The sequence below is a fragment of the Ixodes scapularis genome, unplaced genomic scaffold, assembly GCF_016920785.2.
Source record: "Ixodes scapularis isolate PalLabHiFi unplaced genomic scaffold, ASM1692078v2 PGA_scaffold11__112_contigs__length_91849675, whole genome shotgun sequence".
NCBI classification, from domain to species: Eukaryota; Metazoa; Arthropoda; class Arachnida; order Ixodida; family Ixodidae; genus Ixodes; species Ixodes scapularis.
Genome location: NW_024609837.1, coordinates 852,807 through 876,054, shown reverse-complemented (window position 1 = coordinate 876,054; position 23,248 = coordinate 852,807). Strand labels below are relative to the sequence as shown.

The 23,248-nt window shown below is 47.3% G+C and overlaps 1 pseudogene; it reads right to left on the bottom strand.

The window, feature by feature from the left end:
- Window positions 1-7,343: 7,343 nt before the first annotated feature.
- LOC120842880 lies at window positions 7,344-20,827 on the bottom strand (annotated as a pseudogene).
- Between the last annotated feature and the right edge of the window lie 2,421 nt (window positions 20,828-23,248).

Sequence of the window (23,248 nt, the reverse complement as noted above, 5' to 3'; positions counted from 1 at the left end):
CATAAGGCCGAACCCTGCAGCGCAGGTACCCAGCCCTCACAGCTTCAGGAAGGACGGTCGATTGGAAAGTGAGTACCACATGTTTTGTCTTCAGCTCGTTCCCGTCACGACGCATGGTGATACGCCTTGCAGCTGTGACACCTTGGTCAGAGAGGCCTTCAACAATTTCACTTTCAGAGCTATCAAGGTCATCCTCGGAGATAACTCCTTGAATGCTGTTTTACGTTCGGTGGGAAGAGACAGAGACGTCATAGCCAGAAACAGACGTTAAGCCTAATAGCGCACTACTCTGCTGATTTGTTTCCGCCTCAACAAGTAAATCCCCAGAGCTCATTTTCTTTGCTTTGTAGTTTCTCCCAATTGCACCTTCAAGTACCTTTGCTACTAAGAATGGGGACATTTGTGAGAGTCGTTTATCACCTTCAGAATGTATAACTAAAAACTTGGAGAATTTCGAAGGAAGGTCAGGTGTTTTTGCAGTGGTGGCTTCGGTGCGGACCCTTTTCAGGGCCCGATCAGTGGTTTTTTGCCTAGAACCCATAAAGATGGGAGAAAAGTTCAGTGCCCGGGTGCACCGCCCACCACGGAGCCCAACAAGGGGGTAGGTAATGTGCCATAACAAGAAAGGCTTGGCTGACACAATTACACTACCAGTGCTGCCCGGGCACTATACCCTAGTGTGGTTGCAGGGACAGGACCTGTTTCCACTCAAGGTTAGCCCTTGCCACCTAAGAAGGTGAAAAAAGAAGGAAGAGAGTGCAGAAGAAAAAGTGAAAGCCGTTTACAACTCCCTGTAACACCGAATTAGAGCGCAGCTCTTGAGGAGGAGGAGGGAAGGGTACTGGGGGGGTGAAGTGACCTGGGGGGGGGGGTCGCGTGACCTTGGGGGGTCACGTGACGATGCCGATGATGTCATCAGTGACGTCACTGATGACGTCATCAGTGGCGATGACGATGCGGACTCTGATGACGTCATCAGCGATGATGACGATGACGATGCGGATGTCGGTGACGTCATCAGTGACGTCAGTGATGACGTCGTCTGTGATGATGACGATGACGATGCGGACGCCCCCCCCCCAAAGTCACGTGACACCCCCAGGTCACGTGACCACCCTCAGGGTCACGTGACCCCCGCCGAGGTCACGTGACCTCCCCGATGACGTCAACGTCACTGATGACGTCACCGGCATCCGCATCATCATCGTCATCATCACTGATGACGTCATCAGTGACGTCACTGATGACGTCATCAGTGACGTCACTGATGACCTCACCGGCATCCGCATCGTCATCGTCATCATCACTGACGACGTCATCAGTGACGTCACTGATGACGTCACCGGCATCCGCATCGTCATCGTCATCATCACTGATGACGTCATCAGTGACGTCACTGATGACCTCACCGGTTTCCGCATCGTCATCGTCATAATCACTTATGACGTCATCAGTGACGTCACTGATGACGTCATCAGTGATGATGACGATGACGATGCGGATGCCGATGACGTCGTCAGTGTAGATGTCATCGGGGAGGTCACGTGACCTCGGCGGGGGTCACGTGACCTGGGGGTGTCACGTGACTTCGGGGGGGGGGGGGGTCACGTGACCTCGGGGGAGGGGGGTCACGTGACCAGGGGGTCACGTGACTTTGGGTGCCACGTGACCTCGGGGGTCACGTGACCCTGGGGGAGGGGCCACGTGACCTTGGGATGACCTTGGTTACGCCGACGCCGCTCAAGTTGGGAACGGGCCCCTAAGAGCTGCGCTCTAAAAGAGAAAGAGGTGTAAGGAAAAGTGAAAAAAGGAAGAAGAGGGTAGAAGAGGCGACTGACTGAATCATCCTGGTCGGGCCAAGCCAGGACACCCGTCTACGAGAAGCAGGGGTTGAAGCGGCGTATTGCCTCGCCCGGGGGGCCCCGAAGGGTCCAAACATACCCCCAGTTCAGCTCAACCACCAGGGTCCCCTTTTCCCCGGACACGGGTACGCCACGCACAGCCAGACGTGGGTGGGCGAACCCACATGGCTCGGGGTTCGTAGTGACGCCACTCACCAAGCGCCTACCAAAGTAGGTGCCCCCTGCGTGCGGGTATGGTGGCCCACGTGGCTGGGGTCCTTGGTGACGCTACTCACCAAGCACCTAGCACCTAAGGTGCAGGTGCCCCCTGCGGGGCTCGGGGTCCGTGGAGACGCCACTCTCCAAACACCTGCTTTCACAGGTGCCCCCTACGGGGCGTGACATGCTTGAAAGATCTCCCCTCGAAGGTCGGGCGGGATTACCAGAAGCCACGGCGAGTTGTTGTCCCCGAAGTTCTCTTTATAGAGTACACCTTGTCGAATGGCGAAGGTCGGAAGGGCTCGTGAGAAAACACGGGGCACGGTACTGCCGCGCCCTTCCAGGCGCTCGATTAAGGCGCGCAGCTCCGGATCGTCTCGTTGACGTCGTGCCATGTCATCGGTGTTCACTGCCCCTAGGAAGCACTCGTCATCATCGTCGTCGCTGCTGCCGGAAGGTGTTTCGACAGGGGCCCTGGACAGGCAGTCAGCGTCGCTGTGCTTGTGTCCTGACTTGTAAACCACAGTCATGTTGAACTCTTGTAGCCGGAGGCTCCCTCGAGCGAGGCGTCCTGACGGGTCCTCGAGGTTCGCAAGCCAGCAGAGCGAGTGGTGGTCCGTGACTACGCGGAACGGGCTTCCGTACAAGTACGGACGAAACTTCGTGATTGCCCAGACGACCGCAAGGCATTCTTTCTCAGTCGTAGAGTAATTTCTCTCTGCCTTGGACAGTGTCCGACTTGCGTAGGCAATGACTCGCACGGTACTTTCTTGTACTTGAACTAGTACTGCGCCCAGTCCCGCGTTACTTGCGTCCGTGTGAATTTCTGTTTCTGCATCCTGATCGAAATGTCCAAGCACAGGAGGAGTCTGGAGTCGTCGTTTTAGCTCGTCGAATGCCTGCTGCTGCTCCTCGGCCCATTCGAACTTCTCGACGTTCTTCGTGAGATTTGTAAGTGGTGCGGAAATCCTTGTGAAATCCCGAACGAAGCGTCGATAATAGGTACAAAGTCCAAGGAATCGTCGCACTGCCTTCTTGTCTGTCGTCGCTGGAAATGCCGCGACGGCGCGAGTCTTCTCGGGGTTTGGGCGGACGCCTTCGTTACTAACCACGTGGCCTAGGAACTTCAGTTCGTCATAGGCGAACCGGCACTTTGACGGCTTGAGTGTGAGTCCGGCGGTCTGACTGGCTTGAAGAACAGCTCGGAGCCGTCTCAAGTGCTCGTCGAAGTCACTTGAAAACACTACGACGTCATCGAGGCAGACCAGACAGCTCTGGCACTTCAGTCCTGCCAGTACGGTCTCCACAACACGCTGGAAAGTTGCTGGCGCCGTGCATAGTCCGAAGGGCATTACTTTGAATTCGTACAGCCCATCCGGCGTGACGAAAGCTGTCTTCTCTCGGTCCCGTTCGTCGATTTCGACCTGCCAGTAGCCGCTCTTCAGGTCCATCGATGAGAAGTATCGAGAGTGGCGCCCGGTCTAACGTGTCGTCGATGCGGGGGAGTGGGTAGACGTCTTTCTTCGTCACCGCGTTCAGCTGCCGGTAGTCCACGCAGAACCGAAGCGTTCCGTCCTTCTTCTTAACCAGTACGACTGGAGAGGCCCAAGGACTGCTTGAGGGCTGGATTATGTCGTCGTTCGGCATCTCTTGGACTTGCTCCTGGATCACCTCCCTTTCTTTAAAGGAGACTATGTACGGCGATCGATGCACAAGGCGCGCGTCGTCCTCGGTAACGATTCGGTGCTTGGCAACGGCAGTTTGGCGCACCTTCGACGACGTCGCAAAGCAGTCGCGGTATTCGGTGAGGAGGTCACTCAGCTGCTGTCGTTTTAGGTCCGGAAGCTTAGGGTCAATGTCGAGCTGCACTGGCGACGTAAAGTCTTGCTGAGCGGGCGATGATTCTTCAACAATCGCGGCGACTTCGGCGGAGTTTCGGAGTTCTTCGACATGGCCCACAGCTGCACCTTTAGTGAGGTGTTGCGTTTCTTGTCGGAAATTCGTCACGAGGACTACAGTGCGCCCATCCTGAAGTTCAGCTACTCCTCTTGCGACGCCTATTCCTCTTCCCAGGAGAAACTGGAGGTTACCTTCCAGAAGAACTTCGCCACGCGTAGCTGCATCGGTCACGACGGGTACGTCGTGACCGATGCAGCTACGGCGGCAGATTCACGTGGTCGGCAGCGACTCGGACGGCGGCTGACGCAGTTTGGAGTTTCTCTGAAGGTGGAACGGGTGTCCGCAGCGTCGATCTGTTTTCTCCAAGGTCGATGACGGCGCCATATTCACACAAAAAGTTCATGCCGAGAATTACGTCTCTGGAACAGTCTTGTAGAATGACGAATTTCACAGGACACGTCTTGCCGTGAATTTCGACGCGAGCGGTGCACCTTCCGACCGGCGTGATGAGGTGTCCTCCGGCGGTTCATATCTGCGGTCCATCCCACGGCGTCGTGACTTTTCGAAGGTGGCGAGAGAGCCTCCCACTCAATACTGAGTAGTCTGCCCCGGTGTCCACGAGTGCTGATGCGTCGAGGCCGTCGATAACAACGTTTAATTAGGCTGTTGGACACCGTTGCGGGGGCGTCGGTACGATGCGGGGCGTCGGGAGAGTGGGAGCGCTCCGGCGTTCTTGGAGGCTGTTTGCTTCCGTCGTTTTCGGCAACGTCACCTCCAGGCGTTGCCGCACTCAGTTTTCCCGGCGACGCAGGGGAGACAGGCTCTCTCGGCGGGGTCGTGGCGCTGGGGACGCTGAACGTCGTGGCGATGGGGAGCAGGCCTCACGGCGGAGAGACGACGCTGGGAAGGCCAAGCGTCGGAGGTACTCCTCGATGTCGCGAGGGCGTTCGTCGTACCTTGGGCGCGGGTCGTTCGGGTGGAACCCGCGCAGCCCCAGTTGTCTGTAGGGGCATCGACGGTAAATGTGGTTGGCTTCCCCGCAGTGATAGCACAGCGGGTGTCGGTCGGCCGTCCTCCAAACATCTGTCTTCCTCGGCGTCGGTTGCTCTGGGCGAACGTGCGCCTGATCTTCCTGTCGTCGGGGGTACTGCGGCGCTGGGGCGTCTTTTCGGGGTGGCGCCGTGGCTTGGCGGGGAACTTGCGGCGGGCGTCGGACCATGGCGGCGTAGCTCAACGTTGGTTCGTCCGGTGCCACCGTGGTGAAGGGAACCTCTGGTTGGAGCACCCGATGCACTTCTTCTCGGACAGCCTCGGCGATGGAAAGGGTTGGCGGACGACTGGCGGTTGGCAGCAACCTTCGCAGTTCTTCCCGGACGACCTCCCGGATAATTTCCCGGATGTCCGGCGTACCCGGAGTGTTCTCGCCGTTAAGAAGCTTGGGTGCAGCGACGCCTGGATGCCGCTGGTAGTGGGAAGCGCGCGCTGAAGCGCGCGCCCGATGTTGGTCGCCTCCGTGACGATCGCTTCGACGGTGGTCGGCGGGTTACGGACGAGGCCTCCGAAGATGTCGTCCTTCACGCCACGCATCAAAATGCGCAGTTTCTTTCCCTCGGTGGCCTGAGGGTCGGCGCGGGAGCTCAGGCGAAGCACGTCTTCCACAAAGCTCGTGACGCTTTCATTGGGGCCCTGGGTCCTCGACTGCAGCAGGTCTTCGGCCCTCTCCGTTCGGTGTTGATTGGCGAATATTCGGGTGAGCTCGTTCTTGCAAAGATCCCACGAGGTCAACGAAGCTTCGTGGTTTTCGAACCAGCGCCTTGCAGCTCCTTCAAGCGAGAAATGGAGGTTTTGCAGGCGCTGTTCGTCACTCCACCCGTTGTGGCGAGCAACGCGTTCGTACTGGTTGATCCAGTCTTCGACGTCCTCGTAGATCTCGCCAAGGAAGGGAGCAGGTGTCCGCGGAGCGACGGGCAGGACGACGACTGGCGGGGTGGTCATGGTCGGGGGTCTTTTTCTTCCGTTGCTCGGGCAAGAGACCAAGTTCGGGGGACTGACCTCTGGTACGACGGCTCCTTCGGGCTTCGGCGTCTTCGACGAAAGGTAGCCTTCCGGGGCTGAGCCCGTCGCTTGGCCGGGATGTCTTTGGCGGAGTACGATTAAGGGGCACAGAATGCACTACCCAGCACCTCCCCCAACAATGTCATGAATGACAAGTGATGAGGCGAAGAAAACTGAAGCAAACTAAACGTTTAATGGGACGAACTTGTGCCCAAATTAATAAAAGCAAACGGAAACAAAAGAAAGCAGGAGAGCGTCGCAGGCGTCGATGTCGGCGAAACCGCAGGACCGAGCGCTGGGGCGAGACTGCCTGTGGCTCGCCACGTGGAGCCCCTTATGTACTACATGCGTGGGCTTCTGGAATAATCGGCGTAGAACGTTCGACGCGTAGAACCATTCAGACCTCGAACAAGCAACAGGATTCTCGAATTTACCAGAATACTAGTCTGCAGGAATAAACAAAAAGATCCGTCGCTCCCAGGAATCGAACCCTGGCCTTCTACGTGAAAGGCAAGTGCAATAACCGTTAGGCCACGGGCGCGCTGTCTTTTCGGTCAGCTGCGCTCGCGGCATTAATGCCGCGAGCGCAGCTGACCGAAAAGATAGCGCGCTCGAGCGTCACTTGTCATCCGTGACAATATGACGCAAAAACTCTAGCTCTGCGGCCTTGCTAACTTGAAGGCGTTTAAAATAGGTGTCAGTAGATGACTTTCCCTGTAATTTGTTGCCCGTTTTGGAGCGCGGACTTCTACGAACTTTGCAAAAGGTCTATTGTTTCAGGAACTTCTGTTATTTGCTTTAAGGCAAACAACAAGTAGGCGACTTAAGGGAAACAAATAGTATACCATGACGTGGCCTAAAAATATCGATTCAATTTTGATCCATTTACAGAAGCATGTTTTTGCTTTATTAAATCTGATTACCACCTTTCGCAATGAAGTCAACGTAAAGTTATTTAAAAATAATGCGTACTGAGAAGATAAATAGGCCTTGAGGTCCCGGATTCACAAGGCAGAGTTTGATTATCTTTGAGTGTTCGTCGTAGAAATCCGAAATAGACACACCGGAGCACCTAATTAAATTGAATATTAATTGGCAGAAGCATACGAAACAGAAACGTCCGGGTAACTCAAATTTGTATCCCGAGGTAACTCACTCAAATGCTTCTGTTCATAAACCTCAATATTGCAAGCATCATTGCAAAAAGCAACAGCAACGTTGGTGACACACTTAGAAAAATATTTAATTCTGCAAGAATTATCGGGAATAACGCTGAAGCCAGTCTTAAGCCATTGACACAGAATGATGCTTTCTTAAAAAGCGGAAAATCTAAACGACTCCTCCCAAGTCCTCGGAGCTCCACAGAGCCTTAAGGGCAGGGGCCACATTCTTCTCGTGTATTCTAAGGCACAGTTGCTCCAGGTGTTCTTCCTTGAAGGGCGTTTTCCAATCGCCTACCATTCCTTTACAAACGAGTACACTTTTCTAAATCCTTCAGAACCAACATAGGCAAACCTGTTTGCGGCCTCTAACATGTCCTTATCGCCTTTTTCAACCAATTTTCTCATTTTCTCTTCCGTAAACATCACAAACTGGGACATGAAGGAAAGGCTGCTCTGTTAAACAACCTTTTGGAAGCAATCTTTCGACTCCAGCGCCTTGGCGTACTCTTCTCCCAGAAAACGAGCAAGTCTCAAGACAGTGTCTCCGAAGTTCCTCTTGAGTTCCTCATAGGAGACAAAGAAGACTTTGGCGCCATCCTTATGAGGGTACCGGGACATCAAGTGATTAAAGAAGTCGCAACGATCGTTCTGGCCTGTCACGGAGAGCTCAAAGAAATCGTCGAACGTTCCATCCCTGAATCTGTACACCGCCACGGAGCGAGTGAAGTGTTAGAAGGAAACGCACACGTCCAGGGGGTTCCTTGTCAAGTACATGTACTTGGGGTTCATGGGCTGGCGTTCGTAATTTAAATGAGTCATGAAAAAGCGAGGAAGGTGCATGTCCTTCAAAGGGCCCGTACCTTTGAAGTACGTACGCCATACATTTCGATGTACGGCGTACGTTGGTAGTACTCCGTTAGTTCGTTGACGGACTGGCCTCTACATATTTCCTTTCGCACGTCCTTTCCGTGCGCCATCATTGCTGCGCATGATGGCGCACGCAAAGGACGTGTGCGAGTCCTGCTCCGCCCCCATCAGGCGCCAGCCGTTCATCATCTGCTCTGGTCCTTGCTCACGGACGTTTCACTGCTTATGTGTTGGCGTCAGGAATGAAGACTACGATCTCCTTGTTGCTGAGGGAGTCAGCACGTTCAAGTGTTCCGCTTGTACGAAGCGGCACGGCCCGGAAAGTGTTGTCCTCGAGACCGACACCCCAAGTAACGACTCGGCTGTGACCAACGGGATGCCGCAGGAGATGCAGCAAGAACCCACATCGTACGAACAACTCGAGCTACGACAACTGGTACGACTTATGTGCCAAAAAATGGACACTCTTACAACCGACGTACGCTCTCTGAAGAGCGAGAACGAGTCTCTCCGAGTGCATCTTGCCAAGAACACGGAATTACTGCGAAACAGTCTGCTGCAGAAACCAGCCTGGCCTTCCTACGCAGCAACTCTGCAAAGCAACGCCGACAATTCCGTCGGCGAGATAATCGCAAAGACAACCCCCGTGCTCGCGCGAGGGGCAACGGCCGCATCGGTGAACGGTCACTCAGGTGCTTTGCCGTCTTCCGGACAGCCGAATGAACCACATCTGCAAGACAACGATTCCGCTGTAACTTCGCTCGGCCCGGCTGCACAGGGCAACCAAAACGGCTCCGATGGCTTCATTACCGTTCAACGCAAGCGCAGGCCTCAGCCTTCTGTGGGAACTGGCGCAAACAGTAAGCTGTCTGCCGCTCCTAGGCCTCCTAGGCGTCGAGCACTCTTTGTTTCACGTCTGCATCCGTCGACTACATGTGACGACGTTGCTGACATTGTGAACAGTGCAGTTCGTCCACAGTTCTCTGTTTGTACGAAGTTAACCACGAAGCACGAGAGCTACTCTTCCTTTCATGTGTCAGTAGGTGAAAATGATTTCGATAACATTCTAAATGCTGAGTTGTGGCCCGCAGGCTCGTTGTTCAGGCCATTTATTGGCATTCTAAAACCGAACAGTGACACCCCAGGCCGTGATAGTATGCCTCCGCAGTCAAATGAAGCATCCTCCCCTTTAGGCTCCTAAATTTGAATGCTCGTAGTCTGCTAAAGAAAGCAACGGCGCTAGAGGCCGTTTTTCTGAAATACGAACCAGAAGTGGTCGTCGTCACACAGACTTGGCTTAATGAGCAAGTGACGAATGATGAAGTGTTTACTGCTGGTTACAAAATTTTTCGAAAAGATCGTTGTTCGAGAGGCGGGGGTGTGGCTATCGCTGTGAAAGATAGCATATCATGCTCTATTGTGAGCTGTACCTTCGATGCTGAAATGATTTGGCTAAACTTCTTTTTTCAACGACGTCAATCTTTGTAGGTGCTTTTTATCGGCCGCCTCATGCCGACGTTTCACACCTGCTGGCACTACAAGACTTTATATCTGCATCTTACCATCGTTACACTCATGTTATACTAGCGGGTGACCTTAATTTGCCACATATTGATTGGGATCATATGCAACTACGGCGGGAGTGTCAGCACTCTCATTTGTTGGTTGACATTGTTTTTTCATGAATATGACTCAAGCCGTTCGTAGTTCGACAAGTGTTACTAATGCCAGTGAAAGCCTTTTTGACATGGTTTTTGTTTCCTCTAAGATTGCCTCTACAAGGTGCCCAGTGCGAAATAGTCGAAGGTATCTCTGATCACTATTTAGTAGTATGCACTCTAACGTTGGCTTGTCAGTTATCAACTACTATCAACATTAAGCGGTACCGTGACTTTAACAATGCAGATGATGTCGATATTTTAGACGTTCTGCAGGAAAGTTATTCGCTTTTTTACAATATGTATGATCCTGTTACAAGTACTACCAATGAATTGTGGTTACGGTTTAGGGGTGCAGTTCAGCACTGCATTCAGAAGTTTGTTCCATTGCGTATTAGGAGAGTGAAAAAGTTCAACCCATGGATTACACGTGACATTCTACATTTGAAGCGTAAAATACGGCGAGTTCGTAAATTTGATAACGGGAATAACATTTCGTCTTTACCGTTTTTGCGCAGACAGATGAGGTCGTCTGTTAAAAATGCTAAGACCGTTTTTTTAACGTCACCTTGCATAACTATCTGCTTAGTGATCCCCGAAAGTTTTGGAGGTTTTTGAAACGAAAGAAATGTTCTTTCTCGGACATGAGACTGTGCAATATCCTAACAAATAACAAACAGTTAATTTCAAATGCTTTCGGCGAGTACTTCACGTCTATATTTACTGTGGAAATGGGAATAGTTCCAAGTAATGAGAGTTCTAGAATAGTGATTACGGACATCAGCATTACTGAAGAAGGAGTTTTTGCGGCCCTCCTTAACCTTGACGTTAGGAAGAGCCACGGTCCCGACGACATTCCGAATGTTTTTTTGTTTAGATATGCTGAATGGTCGGCAAAATTTTTGCATTTGATTTATTGCCACAGTCTCAATACGGGAGACGTGCCTGATGAATGGAAAAAGGCTAGGGAGATACCAGTATTTAAATCGGGTGACAGTCAATGCGTCGAAAACTACAGACCTGTTTCACTTTTGTGTACAGCCAGTAAAGTTCTTGAACACTTCGTATTCAAACATCTTATAACATTTTTTGAGGACAGTATGTTTTTTCAGGACGAACAGCATGGATTCAGACGGGGTTTTTCCACTGTAGCACAACTTGTTCATACGATACATGAACTTGCGGCTGTCATTGATATCGGCGGACAGACAGATCTTATCTTTTTAGATTTTGCGAAAGCATTCGATCGCGTCTCCCATGACAAACTACTCTATATGTTACGCTTCATCATCAGTAACGAGAACATATTACGATGGCTCGATTCCTATCTTACTAACCGTGCGCAGTGTGTTAGTGTTGAAGAGGGTGTCGAACCGGAACCGAACCGAACCGAAAACCGGAACAGAACCGTTATTTTTAGCCGAACCGGAACTGAACCGAACCGAAATCTTCGCCGCCGTCTTGGAACTGAACCGGAACCGAACCGAAAAAAAAAATATAACAGTAACCGGTTCAAAACGGTTCAAGGTAATATTTTTTTGTTAGTATCACTAAATGAACATATGGGAATAAAACATTTGCGGCTGTATTTCTATCTATGGATCAAATCGTCATATACAGAATTGAAAAGTATAGTAAGTTGTGGGTTTTCATGGCACTATGATTAATCATGTGTCACGTTGTCAGGTAATGTCATGGTGTCAATACATGTTGTCATGTGACCTCGTGACGTCACGTGAATCACTGCGTCAGCTCGATTTGAGGAAGTCACTAGATGTATTAACCTTGTTGACAGCATGACGTAACATGACATCACGATTTCGCACCGAGAGTCACGTGACACCGTGACGTAAGCGATTTTCATAACCCCTAGTCGAGTGCTCGGGTTCATGACGATCAGCATGGCCAAACATTCAGGTAACGGCTCATGTCAATTAGATATGATAATCAATAGCCCAACACTAACAATATCTGAAGCTCAGCCCAAGCTTTTGCTTTGCAAACCCTTGCAGCCTAGGGCATGACTGTGATGAACACTGGCGGTATCAGATCACGTGGCCGCTTGTTTAAATTGCGAGTTGAGGCGATATCGACAGCTGTCTCTTTCCTTTATTTTTTCTGCATCTTCTATTAGGGTAAAACTAATGGATGTTTCCGCAAGCTATCAACGTTAGGGGTTATTTCTTAAAACTATTTACTGAAAGTACAAGAAAAAAATGTTGCAAGACCCATTTTACATTATTGAGGCACCCAAATATTTTTTCGTTGTTGCTGAACTGCGTCCGAAAGATGTCCCTGAGAATAGAAGTACTGAAATTACTAAATGCGCTCGTGGAAATGGAGCGTGCTGGTTAAGTTACGGTGTTTGTGGAGAGTAACATAGAGGACAAAACCGGACGACACGTTCCTCTTATATATGACATTACATAGATGTACACGTGTGTACGGAATGAATACTAAAAGAAGGATATTTTAGTGACCTCAGAGAGACAGCCGAACGTTGGCAGTCGCTCTAAGTCTCACACGAGCGTCGTTCTCAAGTTATTGCCCAAGTTTCGACTCCCTCTGTACTTTGCTTAAAAGAGCTATAAAAATATTTCTATGCATCACTAAATTCTACTCAGGATCATTCCCTAACGTTAATAACTGATTGAACTTGGCCTTGTTTTTTTTTTTTCTAGGTAATCGCAGTCCCCGAGAAATTCGAGAAATATGAGCATCGTTCATCCCCTCAACTCGGAGCCAGAAGCGGCCACGTGGCCTGGCGCCTATCTTATGACAACAACGTTAATCATAACCCCGCGCTGGGGTTGGAAAGGGGAAAACGCGTGCTCAGCACCAGGCATTGTTAGAGTTCGACTATTCTCATTACCACAGTGGTTGGACACGAGCCACTACCCAAGCGTCTGCCAATGCATTGACTGTTACGAGCCGAAGTCGGGTGCTCACGCAGTTTTCGTGTCCAATCCATGAGCCGTGCTCGAATGTCGTCAGACGGGTGGTTTCGATCCCGCAGTTACGTCATCAATCTTTGCGAAGGCAAAACTAAAAGGTATACACTTATTTTATCCTCGCAATTTCACCGCAACAAAGAAGCTTCTGAATTAGTGGCGGCCTGTGCGAGTATACTTGGGTCAGGGGACCAGTACGTCTCGGAAAAGTCATGAACATTCCAACCCGAAGTCGTTTTATGACGCATTTAAACTTCACGGGGTGCAAAATAAAAGCAATGAAGGGTTGAGGTTAACAAGTGTCAAATAAAATTGTCGATTGAACACACACCAACGGAGGAGGCAATTCCTCAGGAATACTTTCAGCCTTGCCACTCTGGTGAAGAAGGAAGACCAGCGAAGCTGTACTGTGCTGGGAATGAAGTAATGGCCGGCCCCAAGTGGGCAAGCCAGAGTGTAAAGGCTGCAGGGGTTGCCGCCATCTACGCGCGACGGCGGCAACCAGACAACCGGCAAGCCGGTTGTCTGGTTGCCGTCGTCATTTATAGATGGCGGTAGCTGTCCAGAGTTTAGTGTCATCATTTGTTTGCTGACGGACAGGACACTTGAGAAACTAGCCCTTAACAGCTCCGCTGTATAAAGAAGTGCGTGTGTGTGGGGAAGGGGGGGGTGGGGAGGGGGGAGTTTAAAAAAAAGATACTCTGTTGTAAAGGTTCCGGTTCCCAGCATCGTTGGCGCAGACCAAAAAGCGTGACTCCGGAAGCTACTTTGCTCGCGAAAACGCTCTTACCAAAAAACACGTTTTTGTCGTACCAGACGCTCACGCCGTTCCTAGTGAAAAACGTCTCACTCGCAACATAAAGGGTCGTGGGTTTGAATCCCGCCTAAAATTCTTTATTTTTTTTCTTTAAGGCAAAATAATTACTTTCAAAACTGAAATCATTTCAGACATACGGCAACCTTTAATTCGCATTACATGTCATGTTTTAATCACTCTCATTCCACGCGGGATGTCACGTTTCACGTGAGCATTGTGGGTTGGTTGAAGTTATTGCGCGAGGGTATGTAGCTCTGAGGTCTGAACCTATCGACCAATCAAGATTTTCCAGTCACGCCATTGACATCGGCTTTTCTGCGACATGAGCTTTTTAACGCTGTCGAGATAAAATCATCAGTTAGCAAAGGTGATGCTCATTTGCAAATTAAATTGACCGGCATCTTTTGATGAACAAACCTCAACAAGCGGGCTATGCCAGCTTATTCTGCATAAGAAAATATTCAATTGGGCAAGCGCTATTTTGGGCCAGATTCGATCTGAGTGCGAAGGTGTGTATAGATTAGAGTGAAAAATTGCGATTACTTCTCGCTGCATGATTAGTGGCAGGCATGCAGTGCTGACTGTGAACAATGTTTGGTTAGAACAACAAGCATTTGGATTGCCGCTCGGTGTTTCTATAAAAAATAGACTGAAAGGAATTATCCTAAAACTTTTGTTACATTTTGAAAGTTTCATTGCTTTTAGCTCAGTTGTGTCGTCATCATATACATATATATTGTGAAGTGTATTTCGTAAACCTTATTTCATTTCATTTCATTTCATCTATTATTCCTTGAGGGCCCGTTAGGGCATTATACAAGGGGGGTCAATAACACACTAATAATCATAGTTTAAAATAAATTAACACTCACAGAGAGGAAGTCAGCAATACAGATGAATCAAAGAACAACAAAATACAAGTAGTCATCAACATTACACAATATTATTAATATTTTAACGGTATGCACTGTGAACTGTAAAAAGGAAGAAAAAAATTAGCAGATAGACATGTTTGTAAGTTCCAGGTAATTGATCAGTTCTTCGGCAAATCTATCGGAGTTAGTCTCGGTTACAACACTATCGGGTAATTTATTCCGGTCCTTGATTGTCATGGGCAGATAGGAATTATAAAATGATATAGTTGAACTAAAAATCGGGCGAACTTTGCGGGAGTTATCATGGCGGAGAGATATGCTGTGGGGTGGAAGGAAGAGGGATGCTCTAATAGAGCCATTGTTATAGTATAATTTATGAAACAGGGCTAGTCGAGAAAGAGTGCGCCTAAATGAAAGTGTGTGAAGGTTAGCTTTGCTTCTTAGGCCTGTTACGCTAGTGAAACGAGAGTAGTCTGAGGAAATGAACCTTAAAGCTCGGTTTTGAATTGCCTCTAACTTCATAACTAGGTAATGCTGCCATGGGGACCATACAGAAGACGCATACTCTAGACGAGATCTAACAAATGTTATGTATGACAATTGTCTAATTTCAGGTGAGGCCAGTTTGAGGTTGCGCCGAAGATATCCTAATGATGAATTAGCCGTAGATAAAATAAAATTAATGTTAGTTGCCCAAGATAGATCACAAGTTAAATGAACGCCGAGGTATTTATAAGATGTGCAGGGGTCAATTATTGTGTCGCTGAGTTGATATGAAAAGAGTGATGGGGACTGTGATCTGGTGAAAGACACTAGTTTCGTTTTATTTACATTAACTGTCATTTGCCATGTCTGACACCATTCTTCTATTATTAGTAAGTCAGCCTGTAAGAGTAGGTGATCATTATTATTACTTATCGGTCTGTATAGAGCACAATCGTCAGCAAAGAGGCGAATTTCAGATGTTAGGTTAGCAGGAAGGTCGTTAACATAGATTAAAAACAGCAAGGGGCCAAGAACACTACCTTGGGGTACGCCGGACGTTACACGAGAAAGAGGTGAACGGGACTCGTTTACAACAGTATATTGTGTACGATCGGATAGGAAATTTTTGATCCAAGTGATTACTGAATTATGAATACGCAGTTGGGTTAGTTTTTGTAGCAGACGTTGGTGGGGAACTTTATCGAGTGCTTTAGAAAAGTCTATGAAAATGACATCGGTCTGTAATCTCTTGTCAAAGTTACTGTGAAGCTCATGAATGAAATGCATTAACTGGGTATCACACGAATATGTCTTACGAAAACCATGCTCATTTTTAAAAAGCAGATCGTAATTTTCCAGATATTTTATGATAGAAGAGAAAATAACGTGCTCTAGTAATTTACATGAGATGCTGGTGAGAGATATTGGGCGATAGTTCGATACAACATTACGATCCCCACTTTTAAAAATAGGGATGACTCTACCAATTTTCCAATCAGACGGAAGCTTGCCGACATCAAGTGACTGTTGAAAAATAAGGGTTAAAAATTGGGATGAGATATGTTTTGTGTTTTTCAGCAATTTAGAATTTATTTGGTCATCACCGGAGCTGGCAGAATTTTTGAGATTTTCTATCGCTTTCACGATACCCAAATATGTTATTTCGATTAAAGGCATAGCAGAATGAGAAAGGTGATTTAGGAGAGGAATATTGTCACAGTTTTCTAGTGTAAATACTGAGCTAAAGTAGGTATTTATTAGTGAGGCGCTTTCGCTATTAGACGCGGGAGTTCCATTCATATTAGTCAGGTGGATGGATTTATGCTCTTTAGGATGAATGATCTCCCAGAACTTATTAGGCTTATTCTTCAAAATGTTAAGAAGGTCGAACTTAATTTGTTCTTTGCATTTTTCACTTCTCTTTTATATTCCTTAGCAGACGCGTTGTAATTATCCCATGCAATAGTATTGTCCTTTTCTTTAGCTTGCTTGAAATGTCGTTTCTTCCGAGCACTTAATTTGGAGATTTTCTTGTTGTACCAAGGCTTTGCATTGTTTGTTTTAATTCTGATGGTTGGAACGTACATGTCAGTCAGAGTTGTTACCTTGTTTTTAAAGAGATTCCAATTTTCCTCAACTGTTCTTTGATAAAAGTTGATATGAAAAGTATCATAAAACTGTTGAAGATTTCTATTAATTGTATCATAGTCAGCTTTATTGTAGTCTTTAATAAATTTATAATGGCATGATCTGATGACGACGTCAAACTGCAGGTTTAAGTGTATAACATTGTGGTCACTAATAGCGGGAAGATGAGTGATGTTATTCACATGTGAGGGGTTAGTAGTAAGACACAGGTTAAGAATGTTGCTAGAGTGATGGCTAACTCTTGTTGGTTTAGTTATCATTTGGGAGAGGTTAAACGTAAGAGCTAGGTCGATGAACTCATTATCAAACTGATGACCTGATGAAAGGGAGTTCCAATCAATATTCGGAAAGTTGAAGTCGCCAAAGAGGATGACCGACGCATTTGGTTTAAGGGTACTAAAGATGGACGAGAGGGAGTCCTGAAGTTCGCTAATGAAACTAGCGTGATGATCGGGTGCTCTGTAACATACACCAATCAAGATATCGGAACACTGAGAGTGAAGTTGAAGCCATACCACCTCGAGGTTACCTGGAACGTTAACTTGTGACGCACTAATATGATATCGGATAGCGATTAGGACACCGCCACCCCTCTTTGTTAGTCTGTCGCATCTGTGTAAGGTGTAATTCATATTGGGGGGGAACACTTCTGAGTCAGCAATTTCGGGTTTCAGCCACGTTTCTGCAAGAATGACGAGGTCGGCAGTGCATGATTCAATTAGTGATAATAGGTCGTCGCGGTTTGTTAAAACACTTCTTATATTTGTAAAAACGACCGAACATGACTTTGTGTTTCTGCGTACTCGGGAAGACTGGGGTGGGCGGCGGCGTGTACAAATCTCCTATGGCTTTTTTTCTTCATATATACTGTTTTGTGCAGAGTCGAAGCAAAATGTTTTGTTATCAATGACTGATCTGTTCGAGCGCAGCTTGTACTGCTTTCCTTGTTGTTTCGCAAACTCAATCAGTTTTCGCCGTGCCTCGCGTACTGCTGGTGAAAAATCCTCGCTGACGGCAAAACCGGTATTTTTTTAATTTGTAACACGCGCTCAAGATACTATCTTTATGCTTGGTAGAAGAAAGCTTGACAATGATAGGGCGTGTTTTATTATTGTTAAAGCGACCTAGCCTGTGCGCTCTTTCTACGAAACTAGATTGTAGCGAAAGATCCAAGTTGCGAGAGCACATGTCAAGAACCAGTTTTTCTGATTGGGCCCACGTTTCATTTTGTTTGTCAGCGTGACCATAGAACACAAGATTGGAACGTCGCATTCTATTCTCCGCGTCCTCACACCGTGATTCCAAAGTATGAATTTGTTCTGTCATGCTTTTTAAAGATATTTTTGTGTTTTCTGCATCTTTGCGTATCTCGTCCAAACTAGACACGCATGCTTCCACATTCGCTACTCTTTTAGTCAGGGCAGTCACGGCTGATTCAGTACGAGACTGATCTTCTCTCAGTTTTCTTAGTTCGCTTAAAACTTCATTTTGCCCTTCTTTAAGGCTTCGTACAATGGCCAGGACAGATTCTAATTGGGCTTCCTGAGCCTTAGTCATTCCAGGGTTAGTCTCTACATCACCGGATAATAAGAGAAGTAATTGGTTACAACAGCCACCGGCGTAAGTAATGCTATCAATGATGAACAGATACCAATGGGTCGGGCACGACACCGCTATTAACAAGAGGTCATCGTTTCTGTAACAATCAAGGTGAATTACACCAACCTGAACGAGAGCGGGCGGTAAGCCTTCCATTCCTAGAGCGGTGACGTGCCCGAAGTGCCGGTCCGGAGCTTGTTGTTTAAGTAGTCGCGGGCTTATCGTAGTAGAGCAGTGTTGCCAGCCAAGGTCTGCGCTGAGTTCCGTGATTGGCGGGAAAGGCGTTCCGATGGTTTCAAGTTGAAGAAATGGCAGGGCTGTTCTGTTGTCGATCATCCAGCCAAGCCGTTGAGGGTCGTTAGTCAGTCCGGTAGCTGTAGCTGGTGCAGGCAGGCAGGAGAACCAGACAGGCAGCCACGCTTGGATGAGCACCTGAACGAGAGCGAGCGGTAAGCCTTCCATTCCTAGAGCGGTGGCGTGCCCCAATAATTAGCAGGAGCACCGCGGTGCTCATTTCATAATTTTATGTGATGTAATTAATTCCTTAGTTCAACGACACAATCACGATTTCATTTTTAACACTGCGACACAAAGTTGTACCAATCACGGGTATTTTAGGCGACCTATCACACTTTGCGACATTTTATGCCGTGTAAACAGATGAGCTTGAGCTTTAGAATTTTACTTAAACACGAAGAAAGCACAATAAATACAGAATAGTTCTAAATATGAAACTGATCTATTTACAGGTATGTACCAACCAGCTCACCTCTTTAGTCTTGTACTTAAACATTTTGATTCAGGTAAAATATATGTTACTGGTAAACAAAGGGATGTGGAGTCGTATGAACACGACGTTATGTATGTTAATGTAGATTTTTTTCTACTCTCGCGTCGAAATTATATAACTGAATTTAATATTTTTGGTACCTAAAAACAAAAGTAAATTGCACGGACGATCGAAGAAACTATATAGTTAACCGTTTCACGGCGTAAATAGTGTATATTGCCAGAACAACGCGGAAAATATATTCTCAATTTAGCGGTTCAAACCGGTTCGAACCGGTTTGAACCGTTATTTTTTGCTCCCCGGAACTGAACCGGAACCGAACCGAAAGCCGTGAACCCGTACCGGAACCGAACCGATAAAAATTTCGGTTTGACACTCTGGTGTTGACTCTGTTTTTTCCCCCGAGGTCACCCGTTTTCTCGGGCGTGCCCCAGGGCTCGGTCTTTGGGCCGCTTTTGTTTTGAATTTTTATTAATGATTTAAAGGTACAACACCCCAATATACAAAGCCGATTCTTTGCTGACGATTATGTTTTATTTGCTAAAGTAAACAACCCGTCTGATCAAGAAGAATTAAATTATTGTCTATCTTTGGTTCATGCATGGTGCATAAAATGGAATAGGGTTCTGAACTGTAAAAAGTGCGTTCAATTGACCGTGACGCGGAATAACAACCCTTTGCTTTTTACAGATTCTATCAATGGAGTACCGCTCGAGTCTGTTAAACAATATCAATACCTCGGAGTTTTAATTACCTCTGATTTGTCACGGGGTGCACACATTGAGTTTATAGCTCGTAAAGCAATGCGGAAGCTCTGGTTTTTAAGACGAAATATTAACCTGTGTTCACCTGAAACGAAACTGACTGCTTATAAGACCATCATAAGACCAATGCTAGAATATGCACGTATTGTATGGGATCCTCATACAAAGAATCGATATGTTAGAAACTGTGCAAAAAAAAAGCATTGCGGTTTGTGTACAACCGTTATGATTTTGTGTCATCCGTTTCAGATTTGTATCCAAGATCGGGATTGAGTGATTTAGCAACCCGGAGAAAAACAGAGCGGCTGAAGTATCTTTATAATATGATACAAGGTAATTTGCGACTGCATCTCTGTGATTACACTTCGTTTAACGAAACAAGGCCCACGAGAGGCAAACACCAATTAACACTTGTCGAACCATTGTGTCGAACCACTTTGTTTAAAGCATCCTTTTTTCCTAGAACCACGTGTGAGTGGAATAGGCTTCCTGAAAGTGTTGTAAATTTGAGATCAATAGATACTTTTAGTGAAGCCCTACTCTCGCACTTTGTTGTGTAGTGGCTCTATCTGTTTGTTTGTACTGCTTCCGCTTGTTCTTGAATATTGGTTTTGTACACCTCCTGCCTGGGCGTTCTACAGAATGCTGGCAGTATCACCAAATAAATAAATAAATAAATAAGGTGGCGTGTGGTTAGTAGTCAAGAAATCATCAAACATCGCATGCTTTAAGCTTACTAACCCTCTTGAGAAAAGAAACAAACAAAACAGTTTACGCCAATCATGATGTGTCTCACCATAAGCTTCGTAAAAACACAGCTGCGCTTCTGTTTCTCACAGCTCCCTCCATTCTCCATTGGTGCAATAGCTCTTCCTTGATATAGGATCTGCTCCCAGTAACGTCAGAAGGGACTCGAACCACTCATCTGTTGATTCGTGGGCCGGCACTTTGCCGAGTCACCGAGGCAGCTTTAGTTCCAGTAGAAAGAGCGGTGCATCAGACCTTGCTTACCTGTATAAAATAAGTTTCATGATTTGTTCAAGCCGGTTGTTTCCGCATTTTAGAGGCGAAACCATGACGATGTCGCCATTGTGGGGCACGAAGCTGAGTGCCTCGTTGTCCAGGTCAACCTTGTATGCCGAGAAGTCCCTGACTCCGTCGATATCCTGATAAACAGGAACGTGCTTCGAAGACATTCCTACAAAATAAAAGTAGACTTGAAAATCTTTGTACCAGCGATACCTTAAACTGTTGCGTATTGCTGATTTTTATCATTTTGCGATTAAGGAGTTGATGACTTGCCCATGGAACTATTATCGCTGCGATTAAGAGGGGACAGGGCCTGGTGATGTGTATCTTATAGAAGTCTCGAGTATTTAGGCAGTAAATCCCAAATAGTGCAATTACACTAACGCTTAGATCCCACATTGGGCAGTCCGCAAAAATCGGTTTCTCAACGTATCACGCTAAGATTTACAGCAGAGGTGCGTCTAGGTAGTGCAAGAATGAAGTTAAAATAGCAACGAATAAGCTTACATTGTTCGAAAAAGAAAGAAAATCGCCTGCTTCGGGCTATCTGCCGCGCCATTCACAGACGACGTCATGAGCGAGCTCGCAAAGTTATTCGCAACTCCAACGTTCTATAGGTGGCGGGGCGGTAGTTCCAAGATAGCGGAAGAGATGGAAATAGATTTTTCAGGATATCCCGCGCGCCTAATCGCTGACGCTGCTCAGCGCGCTAAAAATGACTTATTTGTCTACAAATGCGAAGCGATTAGGGAGGGATCATATTACAAGAGACGGAGATGCCGATCCATGTTAGGAAAACGAGCACGCCGTTATTTAAAAGTTGCAGAAACCCAAAATTGCGAAGCTTTGTTGTGAGCGAGCGCGTTTTAGGCACCGGCCACGTTACTGTTTGTGGCAGAATATTTTTGAGGGTGATGAAGATATGTTCGCGCTTTGCCTGGCCTTTAGTGCTCTAAAAAAATAGCCACGAACGGTGACCGTCAAGCTTTGGAAGAGCAGCGTTCACAGTATTGGTGTCTTCGCGTCACAGCCTCACAACTCGCTGCTCACCGTCTCGGTTTTAGTGTATTGCAACACGTAATCAAACTGCTCTACGGTTATTTATAGAAAGCTTGTCACCACAGGCTACTATACGGCGTAGCATTACAACCGCAAGCTCGCGCTGCGCCTTTGAAGCACAATTTGTATTGCGCGCCAGGAGCGTTGCCGTGCTCATCACTCTAAAAAAAAAAAAAAAGAAGAAAATGTTGTTGTCCTTACACCCCATGTTACATATACGACACTCCAAAACTTCAGTTCGTCGTGCAGCCCTCTGACGTCACACTGACAGCTCCGACTTTTACGAGAGGCTTGATGACGGCGAAATAGAAGATATTGAACAGCTAAAGTACGCATCAAAAAGTACCAAAAAAAAACCACCGAGGTTTTGCAGTAGAGCCACAAAAAAAAAAAAACGATTACCTTTCTTTTTTTTACCGTCGTTTCTACTTACTTAAGCCATTTTAATAAGTTGCACAACTCGGCTATCAAGCGGCTCGTGAACGTTGATAGCGCCGGTTGAACGTCAGTGCGCTGAACGTCCACCCGAAGTTTAGGGGTGTCGTACGCCACGCAAAAACTGCCTATTAACACAATCGGCGTGTTTAGGGGTTTTATTTATTGCTCTATCAAAAATAAATATTTTAATATACCGAACATTTTTTGTGCCGCGTTATTTGCAACATTGCGGTCCCTCTGGCCAAAACGGCGCGTTCTTAGCTCTCGTCACGAACGGCTGGCTAACACAGACGCGCTTAAAATGCTTCGAGCATTTCTTTATTTGCTTCGTAATTACCTGAAAGCAAGTACGAGTATTCTGTCTTTTCAAAGTGCTCGGAATAAATGGTCACGTTCCCTGTAACGGCCTTAAAATGCGAACATATTCCCGATTTGTACTGCTCGACACACCGTTCCACGACGAGTTTTCTCCTACTTATGGCAAAAAACTGACTTTTTGTAGACCGTAGTGTAGAGTTCTTCATTATTAGCGGGAGCGTTTTCCGTCACGTGGAGCACAGAATGAGCTGGCGGCCATGCACAAGACCAGAAATCCGCAGCGTATGCGATACACGAAACGTATCACGTCCACTATCATCTCCCTTCAGTGGTAGAATAAAACCCGGTGCCTCATCAGTGCTTACTGCGCAAAGCTCCGCCCTCAATCAAATGGTGCAGATTAGAGCCTTTCACTTGAGATTTCTCAAAACTTCCAGAGATGGAGCGGCCTTACCATGACGATTGAGGTTAATTTGTGGAAACACCAGATACCCTTGTAACAAACTCCAAGGGGTCAATGAACCCATATTCCAACACTGCGAGACACGGGGCTGTATTGTACACGTGCAACTTTCCTGGGTGAAATATGCCAAGGAGCGGAAGGCCCTTTACTCTCGGTATCCAGTTAGTGGCCTTCCTTCTTCGACCGTCGAAAATGAACTGCCTCCCACGCAGACAGAGTCTTCGAAGCCAATCATCGGACATTTCTGCTGAAGGCGAGTCTGTCAAGAAACATCCCGAACAACAAGCCTACTTAAAAGTCAATTTGAAGA